This window comes from Oncorhynchus masou, unplaced genomic scaffold (assembly GCF_036934945.1).
Source record: "Oncorhynchus masou masou isolate Uvic2021 unplaced genomic scaffold, UVic_Omas_1.1 unplaced_scaffold_488, whole genome shotgun sequence".
Classification (NCBI taxonomy): domain Eukaryota; kingdom Metazoa; phylum Chordata; class Actinopteri; order Salmoniformes; family Salmonidae; genus Oncorhynchus; species Oncorhynchus masou.
The window spans coordinates 364,692-385,536 of NW_027011276.1; the positions used below are offsets into that span (position 1 = coordinate 364,692).

General features: G+C 44.8%; 1 long non-coding RNA gene across 1 annotated transcript; it reads left to right on the top strand.

The window, feature by feature from the left end:
* Positions 1-226: 226 nt before the first annotated feature.
* On the top strand, positions 227-15,927 carry LOC135535406 (uncharacterized). The gene is made up of 3 exons (XR_010454865.1): positions 227-377; positions 15,391-15,420; positions 15,651-15,927. It is a non-coding gene; the product is annotated as an uncharacterized LOC135535406 (long non-coding RNA).
* Positions 15,928-20,845: the final 4,918 nt, after the last annotated feature.

Consider the following 20,845-nt stretch of genomic DNA (forward strand, 5'->3'; position numbering starts at 1 on the left):
TGAGTTGACTTGGGTAACAGACCTCTAGCTTCTACAACACAGAAAGTTTGAGGTGACTTTCCCAAGTCAATCGCTGACAATTAGGTCAGATATTATAGGACACTATGTGTAACTGCTGCTCTGTCAGCAGTTTCCTGTGGAGTTTTTCTGATGTCAGTGTTTCCTGTAGGAAGGCGGGTTTAACTGATCTGATTTGCTTAACAGTTTGCCACATAATTGAAGTGAGGAAGTAATGAGTTAGAAATCATATAGCCTAGCAGTATTTCTCACTCTTCAGTCCTCTCTTCATGACCGTAGACTTGTTTCGTCAGTGGAGCCCCAGTTAGAGACAGATATGATACCTGCAGTGATATTGATGATCCTGTTCTGGAGCACAGGTATGTTTTGAAATTGTAAGATATATTACAATTTGTGCGGCTAGTAAAATAACATTCAGCTGGAAGCAGACAGTAAAAATGTGTCTCAAAGCAGGACAATGATGTGATCACCTGTAAATGTACTTTACTGTAGTCCATCTGTCCATCTGGGGACAGGCACTAATGTCAGTTAAGTTGTGATGGTCAGTCTTATTAGAACCAAGGTAAGACCCAAATGCACACAACAGGGTTCAGGCAAAGACAGGTCAAGGCAGGCAGGGGTCGATAGTCCAGAGTCAGGGGGCAAAGGTACAGGACGGCAGGCATCCTCAGGGTAGGCAGAGATCTGTAATCCAGAGGAGGGCAGAGATCAGGTAGGCTCAGGGTCAGGCAGGTGGGCAGATCAGCAAGCAGGCTCAGGGTCAGGCAGGTGGGCTCAGAGTCAGGACAGGCAGGTGGGCTCAGAGTCAGGACAGGCAGAGTGATCAGGCAGGTGGGCTCAGAGTCAGGACAGGCAGAGTGGTCAGGCAGGTGGGCTCAGGGTCAGGCAGGTGAGCTCAGAGTCAGGACAGGCAGAGTGGTCAGGCAGGTGAGCTCAGAGTCAGGACAGGCAGAGTGGTCAGGCAGGTGAGCTCAGAGTCAGGACAGGCAGAGTGGTCAGGCAGGTGAGCTCAGAGTCAGGACAGGCAGAGTGGTCAGGCAGGTGAGCTCAGAGTCAGGACAGGCAAGGGTAGAAACCAGGAGGACAAGAAAACAGAGACTGGGAAAAAGCATAAATACAGGCATAAATACACAGGGGATAATGGGGAAGATGGGCTTCACCTGGAAGGGGGTGGAGATAATCACAAAGACAGGTGAAACAGATCAGGGTGTGACACAATGTTCTCACTAAGCTGCAGATAAATCAGCCAATAGCGAGAAGCACAAGATTGAACTTCACTAACTTTTCTAGAGCAGCTGGTCACCAACCGGTTGATCGCTAACTGGTCGATCTCCATGGCATTCCTAGTGGATCGACAAACACTTCTGTAAAAACCCACGATAAAGCCTTGTGTTCCTATTTTTTGGGGGGTCTCGGGCTGTTGGCAGTCGGTGCCCCCGATTCAGTTGCCCTGCACGCCGGGTTGATATTGTGTAGTCATAGTAACCAGGAGTCTCCTATGTGGAGGTGGTGAAGAGAGTTGAAGGGAAAAGAGGCCACAGATCTGAAGAAGAGATGGAGGTGGATGAACCATAAACTGTTGTAAATGTTATACGTCAATCAAGTGATCTGGATGCACTTATTGTGGAGAAGGTGGTTTTTGTAGCATTTACTGCCACAGTTATTAATTGTCAATCAATCCCAAAAAACTTTGCTTTAGATCTCTGTTCTAGAGTTTTCCCTTTTAACACCATCACTGTTCTAGAGTTTCCGCTGTTAACACCATCAGTGTTCTAGAGTTTTCCTGTTAACACCATCACTGTTCTAGAGTTTTCCCTGTTAACACCACCACTGTTCCAGAATTTCCCCTGTTAACACCATCACTGTTCCAGAGTTTCCCCTGTTAACACCATCACTGTTCCAGAGTTTCCCCTGTTAACACCATCACTGTTCCAGAGTTTTCCCTGTTAACACCATCACTGTTCCAGAGTTTCCCCTGTTAACACCATCACTGTTCCAGAGTTTTCCCTGTTAACACCATCACTGTTCCAGAGTTTTGTTAACACCATCACTGTTCCAGAGTTTCCCTGTTAACACCATCACTGTTCCAGAGTTTCCCTGTTAACACCATCACTGTTCTAGAGTTTCCCTGTTAACACCATCACTGTTCCAGAGTTTCCCCTGTTAACACCATCACTGTTCCAGAGTTTCACCATTAACACCATCACTGTTCCAGAGTTTCCCCTGTTAACACCATCACTGTTCCAGAGTTTCCCCTGTTAACACCATCACTGTTCTAGAGTTTTCCCTGTTAACACATCACTGTTGTAGAGTTTTCCCTGTTAACACCATCAGTGTTCTAGAGTTTTCCCTGTTAACACCACCACTGTTCTAGAGTTTTCCCTGTTAACACCATCACTGTTCTAGAGTTTTCCCTGTTAACACCATCAGTGTTCTAGAGTTTCCCCTGTTAACACCACCACTGTTCTAGAGTTTCCCTGTTAACACCATCAGTGTTCTAGAGTTTTCCCCTGTTAACACCATCACTGTTCCAGAGTTTCCCCTGTTAACACCACCACTGTTCTAGAGTTTTCCCTGTTAACACCATCAGTGTTCTAGAGTTTTCCCTGTTAACACCATCAGTGTTCTAGAGTTTCCCCTGTTAACACCATCACTGTTCTAGAGTTTCCCCTGTTAACACCACCACTGTTCTAGAGTTTCCCCTGTTAACACCATCAGTGTTCTAGAGTTTCCCCTGTTAACACCACCACTGTTCTAGAGTTTTCCCTGTTAACACCATCAGTGTTCTAGAGTTTCCCCTGTTAACACCACCACTGTTCTAGAGTGTCTCCTATTAACACCATCAACGTGTCCCTTTACTCTGGTAAATGTGATCAATGGAATATTATCCACTTTCACTGCAACAAACCAAAACTAAACCAACTATGTAAGAGATGTTGTAGGCAGAACGCATCAGAGTAGGATTCTATTGCATTGACACGACTCATCCTGTACTTGACACAGACTGGTGCGGCAGAACCAATCAGAGCTGCAGTAGGACTACATGCAAATAGAGCATTGCCATATATGGATCTGTTCCAGTTACTTTGAACTGGATTGTGTTTACAGCTGTAGGAGTAGGATCCTATTGCATTTATAAGTGGATAAACAGGTTACTGTCAAGCTCTGCATGTTTCTTTCAAAAGTCTCATAGAATGTAGGTCTACGTTGAACACCACACATTGGCTGCTACTGTAGACTGAATGATAGAACAGCTGTTTCCATGTTCAAATGTTATGGGATGTATTTTCTCCATAGTTTTTGATGGTAGGTCACTATGGTAGATCTACATTATGATCAAATAGCCACAGTAGCCCACTTGTCCACTGTTAACTGTTACTTAAAGTGGGTACAGCCTCTGTGTTCACAGTAAACACACACTGGAAGACCTGAAATCTGCTCAGTGACGGAAAAAGTTAGAGGGAACATTGATGATGGTGTCATGCATCTGACTGTTGTATATTCAGTGTGTCAATGATTGATTGTATCTGTCTCTATGTAAATGAAGGAGAGTATATATTGTATATTATATTGGGATTATGTTAGATCAGGGGGAACCGAGATATCTGTGACCTGAGTCAAGATCAACAGGCCTGATTCTATATGTCAGGAAGAGAGAGAGAACTGGACAGCAACACAATTAGACCCAACCAAATCATGAGAAAACAAAAATAAAATTACTTGACACATTGGAAAGAATTAACAAAAAAAACCAGAGCAAACAAGAATGCTATTTGGCCCTAAACAGAGAGTACACAGTGTCAGAATACCTGACCACTGTGACTGACCCAAACTTAAGGAAAGCTTTGACTATGTACAGACTCAGTGAGCATAGCCAGCAATATTTGTGACCTGTTGCAACAAGAAAAGGTCAACCAGTGAAGAACAAACACCATTGTAATACAGCCCATATTTGTTTATTTATTTTCCCTTTTGTACTTTAACCATTTGCACATCGTTACAACACTGTATATATATAATATGACATTTGATCATCATAACCAGTAGTGATGTCATCATAACCAGTAGTGATGTCATCGTAACCAGTAACCTCTTCCACTATTGGCTCAGCTCAGCTTGACCCCTGACCTATGGAACTGAACAATTGAGAAAACAGAAACATAAGAAAGCAAATGTATTAAATCATATACAAACTCCTCTGCAGAGAGACGTCCACCTTTCCACATTGTGACTGTTGTGGTGAGGTCTTGTTGAGAAATGTCACACCATTTCTCAGTGCTCAATGTCTCAACACTGTTTCTCAAAGGAACCACAACCCTTTGTCCTGCTCGTCTCTCACAATTTAGTTCAGTCTACTGCTAAATAACAGGATATGGAGAAACAACATTTGGCTGTGAGTCCAGAACCATGAGTCAGTCATGTAGACAAAGGAGAAGTGTTCTAGCAGAGGGAGCAAGTCTCATCAGAACGTCATGTGACTTTAGTTAAATACATAGATACACTAGATAAACATTACAGTCTTTAGTTAAATACATAGATACACTGGATAAACATTACAGACTTTAATTAAATGCATAGATACACTAGATAAACATAACAGATAAACATAAACATAATTTTGCCACCATAGACCCTCTCAGCCACCAGGCTCCACTAGGGCCCTCTCAGCCACCTGGCTCCACTAGGGCCCTCTCAGCCACGTGGCTCCACTAGGGCCCTCTCAGCCACGTGGCTCCACTAGGGCCCTCTCAGCCACCAGGCTCCACTAGGGCCCTCTCAGCCACCAGGCTCCACTAGGGCCCTCTCAGCCACCAGGCTCCACTAGGGCCCTCTCAGCCACCAGCTCCTCACTCCACTAGGGCCCTCTCAGCCACCAGGCTCCACTCCCTCTCAGCCACTAGGGCCCTCTCCCACTCCACTAGGGCCCTCTCAGGGCCCTCTCAGCCACCAGGCTCCACTAGGGCCCTCTCAGCCAGCCTGTTCTACTTGGGTCCTCTCAGTCATCTGGCTCCACTAGGGCCCTCTCAGCCACGCAGCCAGCCTGTTCTACTTGGGTCCTCTCAGTCATCTGTCTCCACTAGGGCCCTCTCAGCCACGCCTGTTCAGCCAGCCTGTTCTACTTGGGTCCTCTCAGTCATCTGTCTCCACTAGGGCCCTCTCAGCCAGCCTGTTCTACTTGGGTCCTCTCAGTCATCTGTCTCCACTTGGACCCTCTCAGCCAGCCTGCTCTACGTGGGCCCTGTCAGCCAGCCTGCTCTACGTGGGCCCTCTCAGCCAGCTGGCAAACACATTCTCTGCATCTAGGCGGACATACACACTCTGCGTGTGTACTCTGCAGTGATGCCATTCGCACCGGGTCGAAAGACAAGGCATGTTGGTTTGGCTGTGCCACAGAGCAAAGAACTTGGCGTATGGTATCAAGTTTAACACCCAATCTTACCAGAATGTCCACTCCCACATAGACTGTACGGGGGAGGTCCGCGGACAACCAGTAGGTAGTGAGATACTTCCTTGGTTCCAATGCGGATTGATAACACCCCTATAGCGGTGAGTGTCGTCTGCGGAGTCGTTCCCAGTGGAAATGTAAACGTTTTTGCCACAAGAGTTAGCGGCAGTTAGCCGTTTTTGAAATTGCGTTGATGATTTCCAAACTGATTGCAGATTTTTCTGACCAGGTTTCCAGTCTGGCAACTTTGACCATAGTGCCGTTTAGGCACGCCCCGATCAGAGGAGATCGGTAAGTGTCGGCTGGTGAATCACCCAAGCCACACAGGAAAATCTCATGTTCGGTTAAGTTCCGAGTTGAACTCACCTTGTCATTTGCCACCAATGGCGGACTCATGGCCAAGTTCACCGGGTTTGCAACAGATGCTGACGTCGAACGCACGTCGTTGCGCAATGTAGGTAGGCAGGTAGTCTTGGAAGAATGAGATGAAGTCAACAGAGTTGGCATAGGTATTTGTGACAAGATTTGGTTGGTTTTCCAATCCGTAAGTGGTACCAAACGGTCAATGAAATCCATCCCAATAAGCATCCGTTCGATGCCGATGCTGGTCACGTACATGGGGTGGATCACTGACACGCTTTCGAAGTTGAGTTTAAGTAGGAGACGCTTGGTTAGGGGCGAGGTCGCTTGGGTGAAACCTCGAAGCTTCGTGTCGCAACATTTCATTTTCAACCAACGTTTTGTTGGGTCCACTGCCCCTTTTAGTTCAGCAAGGTTTTGGATATGAGGGAAATTGTCGAACCTGAATCTATTAGAGTGTGACAGGCCTCACAGTCCTCCAGTACTGTTCGAGTTGGTTTTTCTCGTCATATCCCCAACAAAATGAAGTGGGTTGGGAGTACCGAGCAGTTTGTAATCTGTGTCGATTTCCAAGACAGATAAGTTACCTACGTGACCCAGTGGTCATCTATCGGAATGGGAGAGGAATCATCTGTTGCAAAGCTGCTTATCTTGTGCATCTACATCCGTATCAAAGTCTGTAGACAAGACCTGCGAGCGGTTCCTGGACAGGGATTGGAGTGGGGAAGGGGATAATGGAAATGTTGACGTCCTCTCCAATTGCATGAGTTTCGGCTGACTTGGTTTCCAATGATGACTTATCCTTTTTTCTTACGATGCAGTACGTCTCTTATCAGAGCGTCTATATCGTTTCAGTTAGCGTTTAGATCGTTGTTGAACACTTTGTTGCCCTTATTGTGCTTGTTACCCTTGTGTCGTGACCCTTTGTGAGGGTTAGGTATCAAGCTTTTTTGATAGTGTTAGCCAATGAGCTGTCGTGTTTGCGAGTCGCAGAACCACTGAATTCTATTTTCAAAACCGTGGCCAGTTTAGCGTAGTGGTTTTGCACGTGTTGCTCTTGTAGGCGGATGAACCTTGTCACGTGTCTGTTGGACGTTCGCTTCAATAGGTAGAGCCCGTCAGCATTCATAGTATTTGGGTAGCCTTCCAAGGCATCCTCTGTCTGCTAGGAATGTCTCAGTGTTGTTTGGCTTTCCTGTAAAGTGGTCAAAGAGGCGGAGGTTTTTGAGGATTTTGTCAAGGCGATCCCCGCCGAGTGCGCAGGGAGCATCTGCAACCTCCTATGAGAAATTGTGGGCCGAAAGGTCAAGAGGAAAAGTCAAACTGTGGTTGTGTTGGCGAGGAAGTCCCATGTCACTGTGGACCGACTGGCCAAGAGATAGAGGTTGAAATCTCCTGTCAACCAAACAACCTAGCTCAGAGAACGAAGGAATGCATCCTTGTTCTCTGAGCTACGTTACTTGGTTTGGTTGTCCCGCGATAGTGTGTGATTGTTCTGGAGTTCCTCCAGATGACACCTAAGGGTGGTGTTCTGCTGCATGGCAGAGTCCACCTGGGAGTTGAGGGTGTTTATTTCAGAGACGTAGGTGGCACACTTGCTCCACTCGGCCTCGTACTTATCTGTAATGGTTTGCCGGGAGAGGTCTCCAGTGTGTAGTGAGAGATCCAGTGATGAGATGTCCTCCCTTTGTTTATAGGTCACATTTTCCAACTTTCTCACCTGGTCTTTTTCATCCATCATTAAATCAGCGACATCAATGTGTTCTGCTGTTTTTTCATCCAACTTGGTCACTGTGTTCATTAACTGATCGTCTTTGGTCTGCAGCTTTTGGAATAGAATGTTATTGTTTTGAGTGGTTTCATTCACAACCATTTGCAGGAATCAAGTTGCTCGCCCGGTTTCTAGCTAGCTCGTCAGATTCATCTAGTTTTGCGTGGACTTCATCGTATTTCGTTTTGGCTAACATGAGTTGTTCCTTTAGAATTCGGACTTCGTCAAGAGTTTGTTTGCGTTCTTCGTTTTAAGTGTTAGCCAGACCTTCCAATTGATCTGTTCTCACACACAGTTCCTCGGCTAGCAGTAGCTTATCTTTTCTGGCTTACGATGCCAACTCCCTGGTTCTCTCCACCTGTGCCTTGAACTACCCAGCTTCCTGCTGGTGCCTCTGCTGGGCACTGAGGTGCTGGGGCACTGTCCATCTCTGCTGGTGGGCATAGTTGAGGGCTAAACTGGAGAGAACCTTCACAAGGCCTCCATCTGATGGTTTATTTTGGAGAGCGTCTGTTGCAATGTCTGCATTTTTCTCGCTTATGGCATCGAAATCTAACATTTTCAGCCCCTCGGCATAGTTAGGATTTGCATCATTGCTGAGGTCAGCGATCAATCTTTCCGTGGGTGAAGGTCCACTGATGAGAGGGGAAATGGGTGGAAACCCATCTGATGGGTTGCTCATTGTTATGATTATCAGTTATTTCAATTTTCGTAACGTTTGGATGTTTGAGTTGGAGGCTGCAAACACGATTTAACTCAGTTTGTAAACGTCAATGAATCATCAAGACTGGGTCAGTAACGTGAGTTGGTTATTACTGAACTCGCCAAAGCAGATTTCATTGATTCAATTGATTTTAATGATATATCGAACCTGTATCGGCTATTTGGGAATTTTTATTTTAATTCACCTGAAAGAGTTGCTATCTCTAAGTTAACGTGGAAAAGTTTAACGATGTCTCATTGGTTAGAACATCATTTTTGTGCATTATGCCAATAAACAACCTGGAAAGGTAGTATAGCTGAATAATTGATGTCGTAAATTGAATGAGACAATGATATCCAATCGATATCATACTGAGACTGGTTAGATATACCATACTGAGACTGGTTAGATACCATACTGAGACTGGTTAGATATCATACTGAGACTGGTTAGATACCATACTGAGACTGGTTAGATACCATACTGAGACTGGTTAGATACCATACTGAGACTGGTTAGATATCATACTGAGACTGGTTAGATACCATACTGAGACTGGTTAGATACCATACTGAGACTGGTTAGATACCATACTGAGACTGGTTAGATACCATACTGAGACTGGTTAGATACCATACTGAGACTGGTTAGATACCATACTGAGACTGGTTAGATATCATACTGAGACTGGTTAGATATCATACTGAGACTGGTTAGATACCATACTGAGACTGGTTAGATACCATACTGAGACTGGTTACTGAGACTGGTTAGATATCATACTGAGACTGGTTAGATACCATACTGAGACTGGTTAGATACCATACTGAGACTGGTTAGATATCATACTGAGACTGGTTAGATACCATACTGAGACTGGTTAGATACCATACTGAGACTGGTTAGATACCATACTGAGACTGGTTAGATATCATACTGAGACTGGTTAGATATCATACTGAGACTGGTTAGATACCATACTGAGTCTGGTTAGATATCATACTGAGACTGGTTAGATACCATACTGAGACTGGTTAGATATCATACTGAGACTGGTTAGATACCATACTGAGACTGGTTAGATATCATACTGAGACTGGTTAGATATCCATACTGAGACTGGTTAGATATCATACTGAGACTGGTTAGATACCATACTGAGACTGGTTAGATATCATACTGAGACTGGTTAGATACCATACTGAGACTGGTTAGATATCATACTGAGACTGGTTAGATATCATACTGAGACTGGTTAGATATCACACTGAGACTGGTTAGATACCATACTGAGACTGGTTAGATATCATACTGAGACTGGTTAGATACCATACTGAGACTGGTTAGATACCATACTGAGACTGGTTAGATACCATACTGAGACTGGTTAGATACCATACTGAGACTGGTTAGATACCATACTGAGACTGGTTAGATACCATACTGAGACTGGTTAGATACCATACTGAGACTGGTTAGATATCATACTGAGACTGGTTAGATATCATACTGAGACTGGTTAGATACCATACTGAGACTGGTTAGATACCATACTGAGACTGGTTAGATACCATACTGAGACTGGTTAGATACCATACTGAGACTGGTTAGATACCATACTGAGACTGGTTAGATATCATACTGAGACTGGTTAGATATCATACTGAGACTGGTTAGATACCATACTGAGACTGGTTAGATACCATACTGAGACTGGTTAGATACCATACTGAGACTGGTTAGATACCATACTGAGACTGGTTAGATACATACTGAGACTGGTTAGATATCATACTGAGACTGGTTAGATACCATACTGAGACTGGTTAGATACCATACTGAGATACCATACTGAGACTGGTTAGATACCATACTGAGACTGGTTAGATATCCATCTCTGAGACTGGTTAGATGATAGATATCATACTGAGACTGGTTAGATACCATACTGAGACTGGGAGGTTAGACTGGTTAGATACCATACTGAGACTGGTTAGATATCATAAGACCAGTCTCAGACTGGTTATGAGACTGGTTAGATACCATACTGAGACTACTGAGACTGGTTAGATACCATACTGAGACTGGTTAGATACCATACTGAGACTGGTTAGATACCATACTGTGGTTAGATACTACTGAGACTAGATATCATACTGATAGATATCATACTGAGACTGGTTAGATACCATACTGAGACTGGTTAGATACCATACTGAGACTGTAGAGACTGGTTATATCATACCATGGTTAGATATCATACTGAGACTGGTTAGATATCATACTGAGACTGGTTAGATATCACACTGAGACTGGTTAGATATCATACTGAGGCTGGTTAGATATCACACTGAGACTGGTTAGATACCATACTGAGACTGGTTAGATATCATACTGAGACTGGTTAGATACCATACTGAGAGGTTAGATACCATACTGACTGGTTAGATACCATACTGAGACTGGTTAGATATCATAACCATACTGTGGTTAGATATCCAGATAGAGACTGGTTAGATACCAGATACTGAGACTGGTTAGGTATCTAACCCATACTGAGACTCTACAGTTATGAGACTGGTTATCTAACCAGTCCATACTGAGACTATGGTACTCTAACCACACTGTGGTTAGATCCATAACCAGTCCATACTGAGACTAGATGAGACTGGTTAGATCTAACCAGTCTCAGACTATGAGACTATCTAACTGAGACTTAGTCTCAGTGGTTAGATATCATACTGAGACTATACCATACTGACCAGACTCTACTGAGACTGGTTAGATACCATACTGAGACTGGTTATCATAACTGGTTAGATATCATACTGAGACTGGTTAGATACCATACTGAGACTGGTTAGATGGTATCTGGTTAGACCATACTGAGACTGGTTAGATACCATACTGAGACTGGTTAGATATCTGAGACTGGTTAGATACATCTGAGACTGGTTAGATACCATACTGAGACTAGATATCATACTGAGACTGGTTAGATATCATACTGAGACTGGTTAGATACATACTGAGACTCCATACTATGATATCTGAGACTGGTTAGATATCATACTGAGACTCATCTGAGTGGTTAGATATCATACTGAGACTGGTTAGATATCATACTGAGGCTGGTTAGATACCATCTGAGACAGATACCATACTGAGACTGGTTAGATATCATAAGACCAGATATCATACTGAGACTGGTTAGATGAGACTGGTTAGATATCATACTGACTGGTTAGATACATACTCTCATACTGATGGTTATCTAACCAGATCTACAGACTGGTTAGATATCATACTGAGACTGGTTAGATACTCAGTATGAGACTGGTTAGATAAACCAGTCTCAGACTATGTTAGATATACTGAACTGGTTAGTACCATCAGGCTGGTTAGGTATCATAACCATACTCTCAGTATGATATCTAATCATACTGAGACTCTACAGACTTTTGATTCATCTAATACCATACTGAGACTGTATGATATCTAACCAGTCTCAGATATCTAACCAGTCTCAGTATGGTATCTAACCAGTCTCAGTATGGTATCTAACCAGTCTCAGTATGGTATCTAACCAGTCTCAGTATGGTATCTAACCAGTCTCAGTATGGTATCTAACCAGTCTCAGTATGGTATCTAACCAGTCTCAGTATGGTATCTAACCAGTCTCAGTATGGTATCTAACCAGTCTCAGTATGATATCTAACCAGTGCTTATGGGGTCGTAGGGCAAATCGGAGAACATCATCGTGTTCCTGAATCTCATCTTTCCATAGTGGGGTCATGTTAGTGTGTCGTCCAAACGGTTCTGACACTACAGACAGAAGTTGGCAGATGGACTGTATGACCTCAGACGATGCTTATGGGGTCGTAGGGCAAATCGGAGAACATCATCGTGTTCCTGAATCTCATCTTTCCACAGTTTACAGGCCAAACTGATCTGACGGTACAGATTTTCACACGGCCGCAGAAATTGTAGGCGAAGGGTTCAATTGTAAATGAAAAGAGCATCTGCCAAACATGCATTGTGTGTGAGGGGGTACAGAGATGTGGTAGTCATATATTAATCATGCTGAGGTCTACATTTTGTTCATCATCAAGCAGACCAGATCAGTAGAGATGGTGGAGCCTGTTAGGCTGTTTAAAATGGAAGAATATCATTTATATACTGTAGAATGAGACTAATACCTCTATATACATTTGGACAGGATTTGAGTGACGTTTTCTAAATAGTTTTATAATAAATATATATAATACATTTTCACTGAGACGTCATGGAGTGTACATCAATTTAAATCCAAACTTGTAACTAAAGTATAAATAATAAATAATCAACAATGTATAACAGTCCTACAACTGTCACCTTATGTAACAGCTGATTTACTTAACTGAAGGCACATCTCAAAATGTGGTCCAGGTGTCTTAGTGTTCCTATAGCAACCTGTGTCCAAACTCAGCATTAAATAGCGTCTAATCAGAATAGTGTACAGAGAAGTTTTTACAGCTATTCAAATGTAATGTGTTTTTTAGTGTTTATTCTGTTGCATTAAAAAAAGTCACTGTTAGATCAATATCAGTGTGAACACATCTGATTGGACTAGATCCATGGTGAGGTGAGACACGTCTGATTGGACTAGATCCATGTTGAGGTGAGACACGTCTGATTGGACTAGATCCATATTGAGGTGAGGCACGTCTGATTGGGAGGGAGAAGAGGAGAATAGAGTGTCAAAAGAGGAGATGAGAGGGGGAGTAGAAAGGGGAGTAGAGAAGAGGAGAGGGGGAGAAGAGGAGAAGAGAGGTGGAGAAGAGAAGAGGAGAGGGGGAGAAGAGGAGAAGAGAGGTGGAGAAGAGGAGAGGGGGAGATGAGGGGGAGAAGAGGAGAGAGGGGAGGGGAGGGGAAGAAGAGGAGAGGAGAAAGGGGAAGAGGAGAAGAGGGGTAGAAGAGAGATTGGGAGAAGAGGAGAGGAGAGAAGGAGAAGAGGAGAAGAGAGGGGAGAAGAGGAAAGGGAGAGAAGAGGAGAGGAGGGAGGGGAAGAAGAAGAAGAGGGGGAGATGAGAGAGACTGGGAGAAAAGGAGAGGAGAGGGGGAGAATAGGGGAGGAGAGGGGGAGAAAGAGTAGAGGGGGAGAAAAGGGGGGTGAAGAGGAGAATAGAGACTGGGAGACGAAGAGAGGAGAAGAGGGAAAGGGGAGGGAGAGGAGAGAGGGGGAGAAGAGGAGAGGGGGAGAAGAGGGGATGAGAGGGAGGGAGAAGGGAGAGGGGAGGGAGAAGAGAGGGGGAGAGAGGAGGGGGAGGAGAAGAGGGGAGGGGAGGGGAGGGGAGAAGAGGAAAGGGGGAGAAGAGGAGAGGGGAGAAAAGGAGAAGAGAGGGGGAGAAGAGGAGAAGAGAGGGGAGAGGAGGAGAAGAGGAGGAGAAGAGAGGGGAGAGGAGGAGATGAGAGGGGAGAGGAGGAGAGGAGAGGGGGAGAAAAGTAGAGGTGGGAGGGGAGGGGAAGAAGTGGAGAAGGGAGGGAGGAGAAGAAAAGGGAAGTAGGGAGGAGAAGAGGAGAGGGGGGAAGAGCAGAGGGGTGAGATGATGAGAGGGAGGGGTAGAATTGGGAAGAAGAGTAGAAGAGAGGGGGAGAAGAATAGGGGGGAGAAGATGAAGAGAGAGGGGGAGAAGGGGAGAGGGGGAGAAGAGATAGGGGGGAGAATTGGGGAGAAGAGGAGAGAGGGAGAAGAGGAGGGGGGAGAATGGGGAGAAGAGGAGAGGGAGAGGGAGGTGAAGAAGAGGACAGGAAGGGGGAGACTGGGAGAAGAGGAGAGAGGAGGGGGAGGAGAAGAGAGGGGGGATAAGGCGAGTGGGGATGAAAGAGGAGAGGAGGAGAAAAGGAGAGAGGAGAAGAGGAAAGTGGGAGTAGAGGAGAGGGGTGAAAAGGAGAAGAGAGGGGAGAGGAGGAGAAGAGAAGTGAGGGGAGGAGAGGAGAGGGGGAGAAAAGCAGAGGTGGGAGGGGAGGCGAAGAAGAGGAGAAGTGAGGGAGGAGAAGAGAGGGGGAGAAGAGGAGAAGAGAGTGGGAGCAAGGAGGAGAAATTGAGAGGGGGAGAAGAGCAGAGGGGTGAGAAGAGGAGAGGGGGGGGTAGAATTGGGGAGAAGAGGATAAGAGAGGATAAGAGAGGAGGAGAGAAGAGGGGGGAAGAGAGGAGAAGAGAGGAGAGAGATGGAGAGAGATGGGGAGAAGAGTAGAAGAGAGGGGAGAAGAGGGGAAGAAGAGTAGAGGGGGAATAAGAGACGAAGAGTAGAGGGGGAGTTGAGGAGAAGTGTTGAGGGGGAGTTGAGGAGAAGAGAGGGGTTGAAGAGGAGTAGAGGGGAGGGGAGAAGGGAGACAAGTAGAGGGGAGGGGAGAGTAGTAGAGGTGGGAGGAGAGGGGAGGAGGAGTGGGAGAAGGGGAGAAGAGGAGAAGAGAGGGGTTGAAGAGGAGTAGAGAGGGGGTGAAGAGGAGGGGGAGAAGAAGAGAAGAGAGTGGAGAAGAGTAGAGGTGGGAGGAGAGGGGGAGGAGAGGGGCAAGGAGTGGAGAGGGGAGGAGAGGAGAGGAGAAGAGAGGGGGAGAAGAGTAGAGTAGAGGTGGGAGGAGAGGGGAGGAGGAGGGGGAGAAGAAGAGAAGAGGAGAAGAGAGTGTAGAAGAGTAGTGGTGGGAGGAGAGGGGCGAGGAGTGGAGAGGGGAGGAGAGAAGAAGAGGACAAAAGAGGGGGAGTTCATTAACTCAATTCTACTGACAATGTTTGTCTATGGAGATTGCATGGCTGAGTGCTTGATTTTATACATCTGTCAGAAGGGGTGTGGCTGAAATAAAATCCACTAATTTGAAGGGGTGTCCACATACTTTTGTATATATAGTGTATGTACACATGGGTGTTGTTGCACCATACCAACGATAAGCCTGTCTTCCCCATCACATCATGAAAGGTCATGTTGATGTTCATTTAACCTCTGTCTCTCTCTTCCTCTGACTCCTCTCTGTCTCTCTCTGTCTCTTTCTCCTCTGTCTCTCTCTTTCTCCTCTGTCTCTCTCTTTCTCCTCTGTCTCTCTCTTTCTCCTCAGATCTCCAGGCTCAAAGCGTCAGTCCACCAGGTAGGTAGAGTATAAATCTACAGTGATTATAGCAGTTCAATATTAGTCAACTTTATTACCCACAAGGAGAAATTCATGTGTCCATACAAACCATTCTAAAACCCAATAACAAGTAGTGTTTTATGGAACTACTAATACTTATCAACCACAAAGCATTACTGCTGTTAGAATAACAGAATCACTGTCATCATCTGTCCTCACCACTGTGTTTTCCTCTCTGCTGTTTACAGCTGAACTCTCAGTCAGACTGGTGAATGGGACCACTTCCTGTTCTGGGATAGTGGAAGCCTTCTACAGAGGAGAGTGGTCAGGTCTATGTACTAGGTGGTGGAGCATGATGAGAGATGTTAAGGTTGTGTGTAGAGAGCTGGACTGTGGGAATCCTGTAGCTGAATCTGTAGCTCAACCTCTGGTTGAAGATGGAAGAAGAGGAGTCACGATGTGGAGTTGTAGGAGAGATGAGTCTTCTACTAGACAGTGTAACATCATAGGAAGACCTGGTGTCTGTGATGGAAGTGAACTTATTCCTGTCTCCTGCCTGCATTATTCCCAACCCGATCCTGAGTGACTAAGAACCCATTTCTACCTCTTACAGCATCAAACATAACAAACTACTATCTTTTATCCAACATATTTGTGTTTAGTCCTTGACAGTGTCATCAACAAAACTGATTGAATGTTCAACCAACTCTTTTTCTCCAGAGTCTGTGCGGCTTGTGGATGGAGCTGGTCTCTGCTCTGGGAGAGTGGAGGTGAAGTCCAATCAGTCCTGGGCCTCAGTGTGTGAAGCTGACTTTGACCGACAGGATGCAGAGGTAGTCTGTAGGGATCTTGGCTGTGGGGCTCCTGCAGCTCTACAGGGGGGGCTCTATGGAGAAGGTGAGGGTCAGACCTGGGATAAAGAGTTCCAGTGTAAAGGCAAAGAGTCCCTTCTCCTGGACTGTGACACCTCAGACAGAGAGAACAACACCTGCCCACCTGGTAATGCTGTTGGACTCACCTGCTCAGGTAAGAAACAGTTTGTCACTCAATCAACATTGTTTCTCACCTGGAGTGAAGAATATGAGAGACAATATAGGTGTGTTTTTGTGAGAAAATATTAAGATTACTGTCTCTCTCTTTTCTTTTCTCAGAGCCTGATGATGTGAGGCTGGTAGGAGGAGGCAGTCGCTGTGCTGGTGGAGTGGAGTGGTACGACCAGGGAGAGTGGAGGATTGTGGGAGCTGATGACTGGGACCAGAGGGATGTAGCTGCAGTAGTGTGTAGACAGCTGGGTTGTGGCTCCACTGTTTCAATACTACCTGGAAACACCACTAGAGGGAAAAGTTATATGTTCTGGATCTGAGCCTTCACTGAGGGATTGTTATAGAATGTATGATCTACTTCCTGGACTCACAGTGATCTGCTCAGGTAATAACAATATATTATAATTACATTCAACTGATTTCCTTCATTCATACAACTTCCTCTGCACCTCTCATGATGACTGTTTAGCTTGTAAATCTGCTCTGCAAAATAGATCACTCAGTCAAGTTGGAATCAAATACAACTTAAATATCCCAGAATGCTTTTGTATTTGAGTGTTATCTCAGTGAACGTCTCTACTCACTACCACTGTAACATGTCATGTTATTGTCACATCTAAATGAGGAAAGTAGTTGAGGAGCTACATTTTCTTTTTCTCTCCTCTTGTTCCAGATGTCCTGCTTCAGCCTGATATCAACATATGTTGTCTCAGTGACTGTAGGCCCACTACTCATGTTGCCCTGTGAGGGAGGGTGGCTGGCACTGTTACATGCTGATGTTATTGTCATATCTATAGGAAACTAGTTGAAGAGGTTTTTCTTGTTCTCTTTTATTGTTACAGATCTCCTGGTCCAGCCTGATATCTTCCTGACTGACCCAATGGGAGGGGTCTTCAGGGGCCACCAGGGGCCCGAGATGTTCAGGGGCTACAACTTCACCATCACCTGCTCCACTCAGCCACAGTACCCAGGAGGCTCCTTCCTCCTCACGTTCACCGGCTCCAACAGAACCCAGACCCAGCCAGCTGTCAATCACTCTGCTGCCTTCCTCTTCCCTGCTGCAGATGACTCCCACCAAGGGAACTACAGCTGTGTTTATGAGAATTATGTTTTCTCTCATAACTTCTCCTCTGAGAGTGAGCTCCTCTCCCTCACCATCACAGGTAACTGAACATGAACCAGACTTATAACTTTGTCAATGACAGATTTCCCACAGATCTATGTGATGATGATCAGTCCCCTCATCAAAGGTGTTTCTGTTTGCAGCCTCTCCTCTGCCAGCCTTCATCATCAGACACGTTGTAGTGCTGCTGATCCTACTGACAACAATCACCACCTCCTACCTGTACTACAAGGTAAAGACATTTACTCAGACGTTACAAGTCATTTAAACTAGAGGGAGAGGGTGAGGGGGAGAGAGAATGGAGATACGAGAGAGTAAATATCTGACTGTTGGTGCTGTGTCTCCCTAGCCCACCAGGAGGCAGAAGAGAGTGAACAGGGTGAGCAGCATGGATCTTTATGTCAATGCCATAGAGATGGTCTCTCTGAGCTCCAGAGCTGAAGCTGGACCGGGAGAGGAGAGAGCAGCCCAGGGGACGGAGTAGGAGTAGAATGAAGCTGACTCTACATGCTGATCTTAGGTCAGTTTTGTGTTTTAAATCGATGGTCAGCAGTGGACTGGTGTTTAAAATGTGGTGCCAAACCTGAAGTGGTTCTAATTTTAATAACAAGTTCAGAATCTCTTTCTAGAACCTTGTAAGAAATTTAAAAGGAGTGACTGCAACCACCATTATTCAATTAGTTTGTTTTTTTACCAACAGAGAAACATGGGTTCTGGTAACATGGGGTTTTGGGTAACATGGGGTTCTGGTAACATGGGGTTTTGGGTAACATGGGGTTTTGGGTAACATGGGGTTCAGGGTAACATGGGGTTTTGGGTAACATGGGGTTTTGGTAACATGGGGTTTTGGGTAACATGGGGTTTTGGGTAACATGGGGTTTTGGGTAACATGGGGTTTGGGTAACATGGGGTTCTGGGAAACATGGGGTTTTGGGTAACATGGGGTTTTGGGTAACATGGGGTTTTGGGTAACATGGGGTAACATGGGGTTTTGGGTAACATGGGGTAACATGAGGTTTGGGTAACATGGGGTTATGGTAACATGGGGTAACATGAGGTTTGGGTAACATGAGGTTTGGGTAACATGAGGTTTTGGGTAACATGGGGTTTGGGTAACATGGGGTTTGGGTAATATGGGGTTTGGGTAACATGGGTTTTGGTAACATGGGTTTTGGGTAACATGGGATTATGGTAACATGGGGTAACATGGGGTGCATGGGGTAACATGGGGTAACATGGGGTTTGGGTAACATGGGGTTTGGGTAACATGGGTTTTGGTAACACGGGGTTTTGGGTAACATGGGGTTATGGTAACATGGGGTAACATGGGGTAACATGGGAATTTGGGTAACATGGGGTGCATGGGGTAACATGGGGTTTTGGGGTAACATGGGGTTTTGGGTAACATGGGGTTATGGTAACATGGGGTAACAAGGGGTTATGGTAACATGGGGTAACATGGGGTACATGGGTTTTGGGTAACATGGGTTTTGGGTAACATGGGGTTTTGGGTAACATGGGGTTATGGTAACATGGGGTTATGGTAACATGGGGTAACATGGGTTTTGGGTAACATGGGGTTATGGTAACATGGGGTAACATGGGTTTTGGTAACATGGGGTAACATGGGTTTTGGTAACATGGGTTTTGGGTAACATGGGGTTTTATTATTGTAAGATAGTAGCTACATTTCGTCTGTTTGCTTTTTGCTTTTGTCTTTATGTCTTTATCTTGGTTTGTTGTTGGGGTTTGTTTTCATGATGTTGTTTACTTCACTATGTTATTGATTATAAACGTTATGATATTGGTTATGATGTAGATTAGTGTTATGTTGTTAGTAGTATAGAGATAATGTTATTGATTATAAATGTTATGATATTGATTATGAAGTAGATTATTGTTATGATGTTGCTCTCTAAACTGCCATGTAATCAACTGAATGCTTTTAATAAAATTACAGGCTGTCAGTCTTGTGTGATTTAATTATTAGACAGACTACAACATACAGTATGAATTAACTGAGATCAGTCTGTGTGATTCCCCTCTTGGACAGACTACAACATACAGTATGAATTAACTGGTCATACATTTGGCAGGAGGTTAGGAAGTGCATCTCAGTTTCCACCTCATTTTGTGGGCTGTGGGCACATAGTTAAAGTACATCACCAAGCAGTATCTACCTCTGGGACCAAACATCTACATGTATCAGTTAGTGTAGTAGGGTTTCTCACAGTATCTACCTCTGGGACCAAACATCTACATGTATCAGTTAGTGTAGTAGGGTTTCTCACAGTATCTACCTCTGGGACCAAACATCTACATGTATCAGTTAGTGTTGTAGGGTTTCTCACAGTATCTACCTCTGGGACCAAACATCTACATGTATCAGTTAGTGTAGTAGGGTTTCTCACAGTATCTACCTCTGGGACCAAACATCTTCATGTATCAGTTAGTGTAGTAGGGTTTCTCACAGTATCTACCTCTGGGACCAAACATCTACATGTATCAGTTAGTGTAGTAGGGTTTCTCACAGTATCTACCTCTGGGACCAAACATCTACATGTATCAGTTAGTGTAGTAGGGTTTCTCACAGTATCTACCTCTGGGACCAAACATCTACATGTATCAGTTAGTGTAGTAGGGTTTCTCACAGTATCTACCTCTGGGACCAAACATCTACATGTATCAGTTAGTGTAGTAGGGTTTCTCACAGTATCTACCTCTGGGACCAAACATCTACATGTATCAGTTAGTGTAGTAGGGTTTCTCATCACCAAGCAGTATCTACCTCTGGGACCAAACATCTTCATGTATCAGTTAGTGTAGTAGGGTTTCTCACAGTATCTACCTCTGGGACCAAACATCTACATGTATCAGTTAGTGTAGTAGGGTTTCTCACAGTATCTACCTCTGGTACCAAACATCTTCATGTATCAGTTAGTGTAGTAGGGTTTCTCACAGTATCTACCTCTGGGACCAAACATCTACATGTATCAGTTAGTGTAGTAGGGTTTCTCACAGTATCTACCTCTGGTACCAAACATCTTCATGTATCAGTTAGTGTAGTAGGGTTTCTCACAGTATCTACCTCTGGTACCAAACATCTTCATGTATCAGTTAGTGCAGTAGGGTTTCTCACAGTATCTACCTCTGGGACCAAACATCTACATGTATCAGTTAGTGTAGTAGGGTTTCTCATCATGCTGAAACACAAAGCACAGAAAACATCTTAGTTCATGAGATACATACTGTTGTTACATGTTGACTGAAAGAAAGA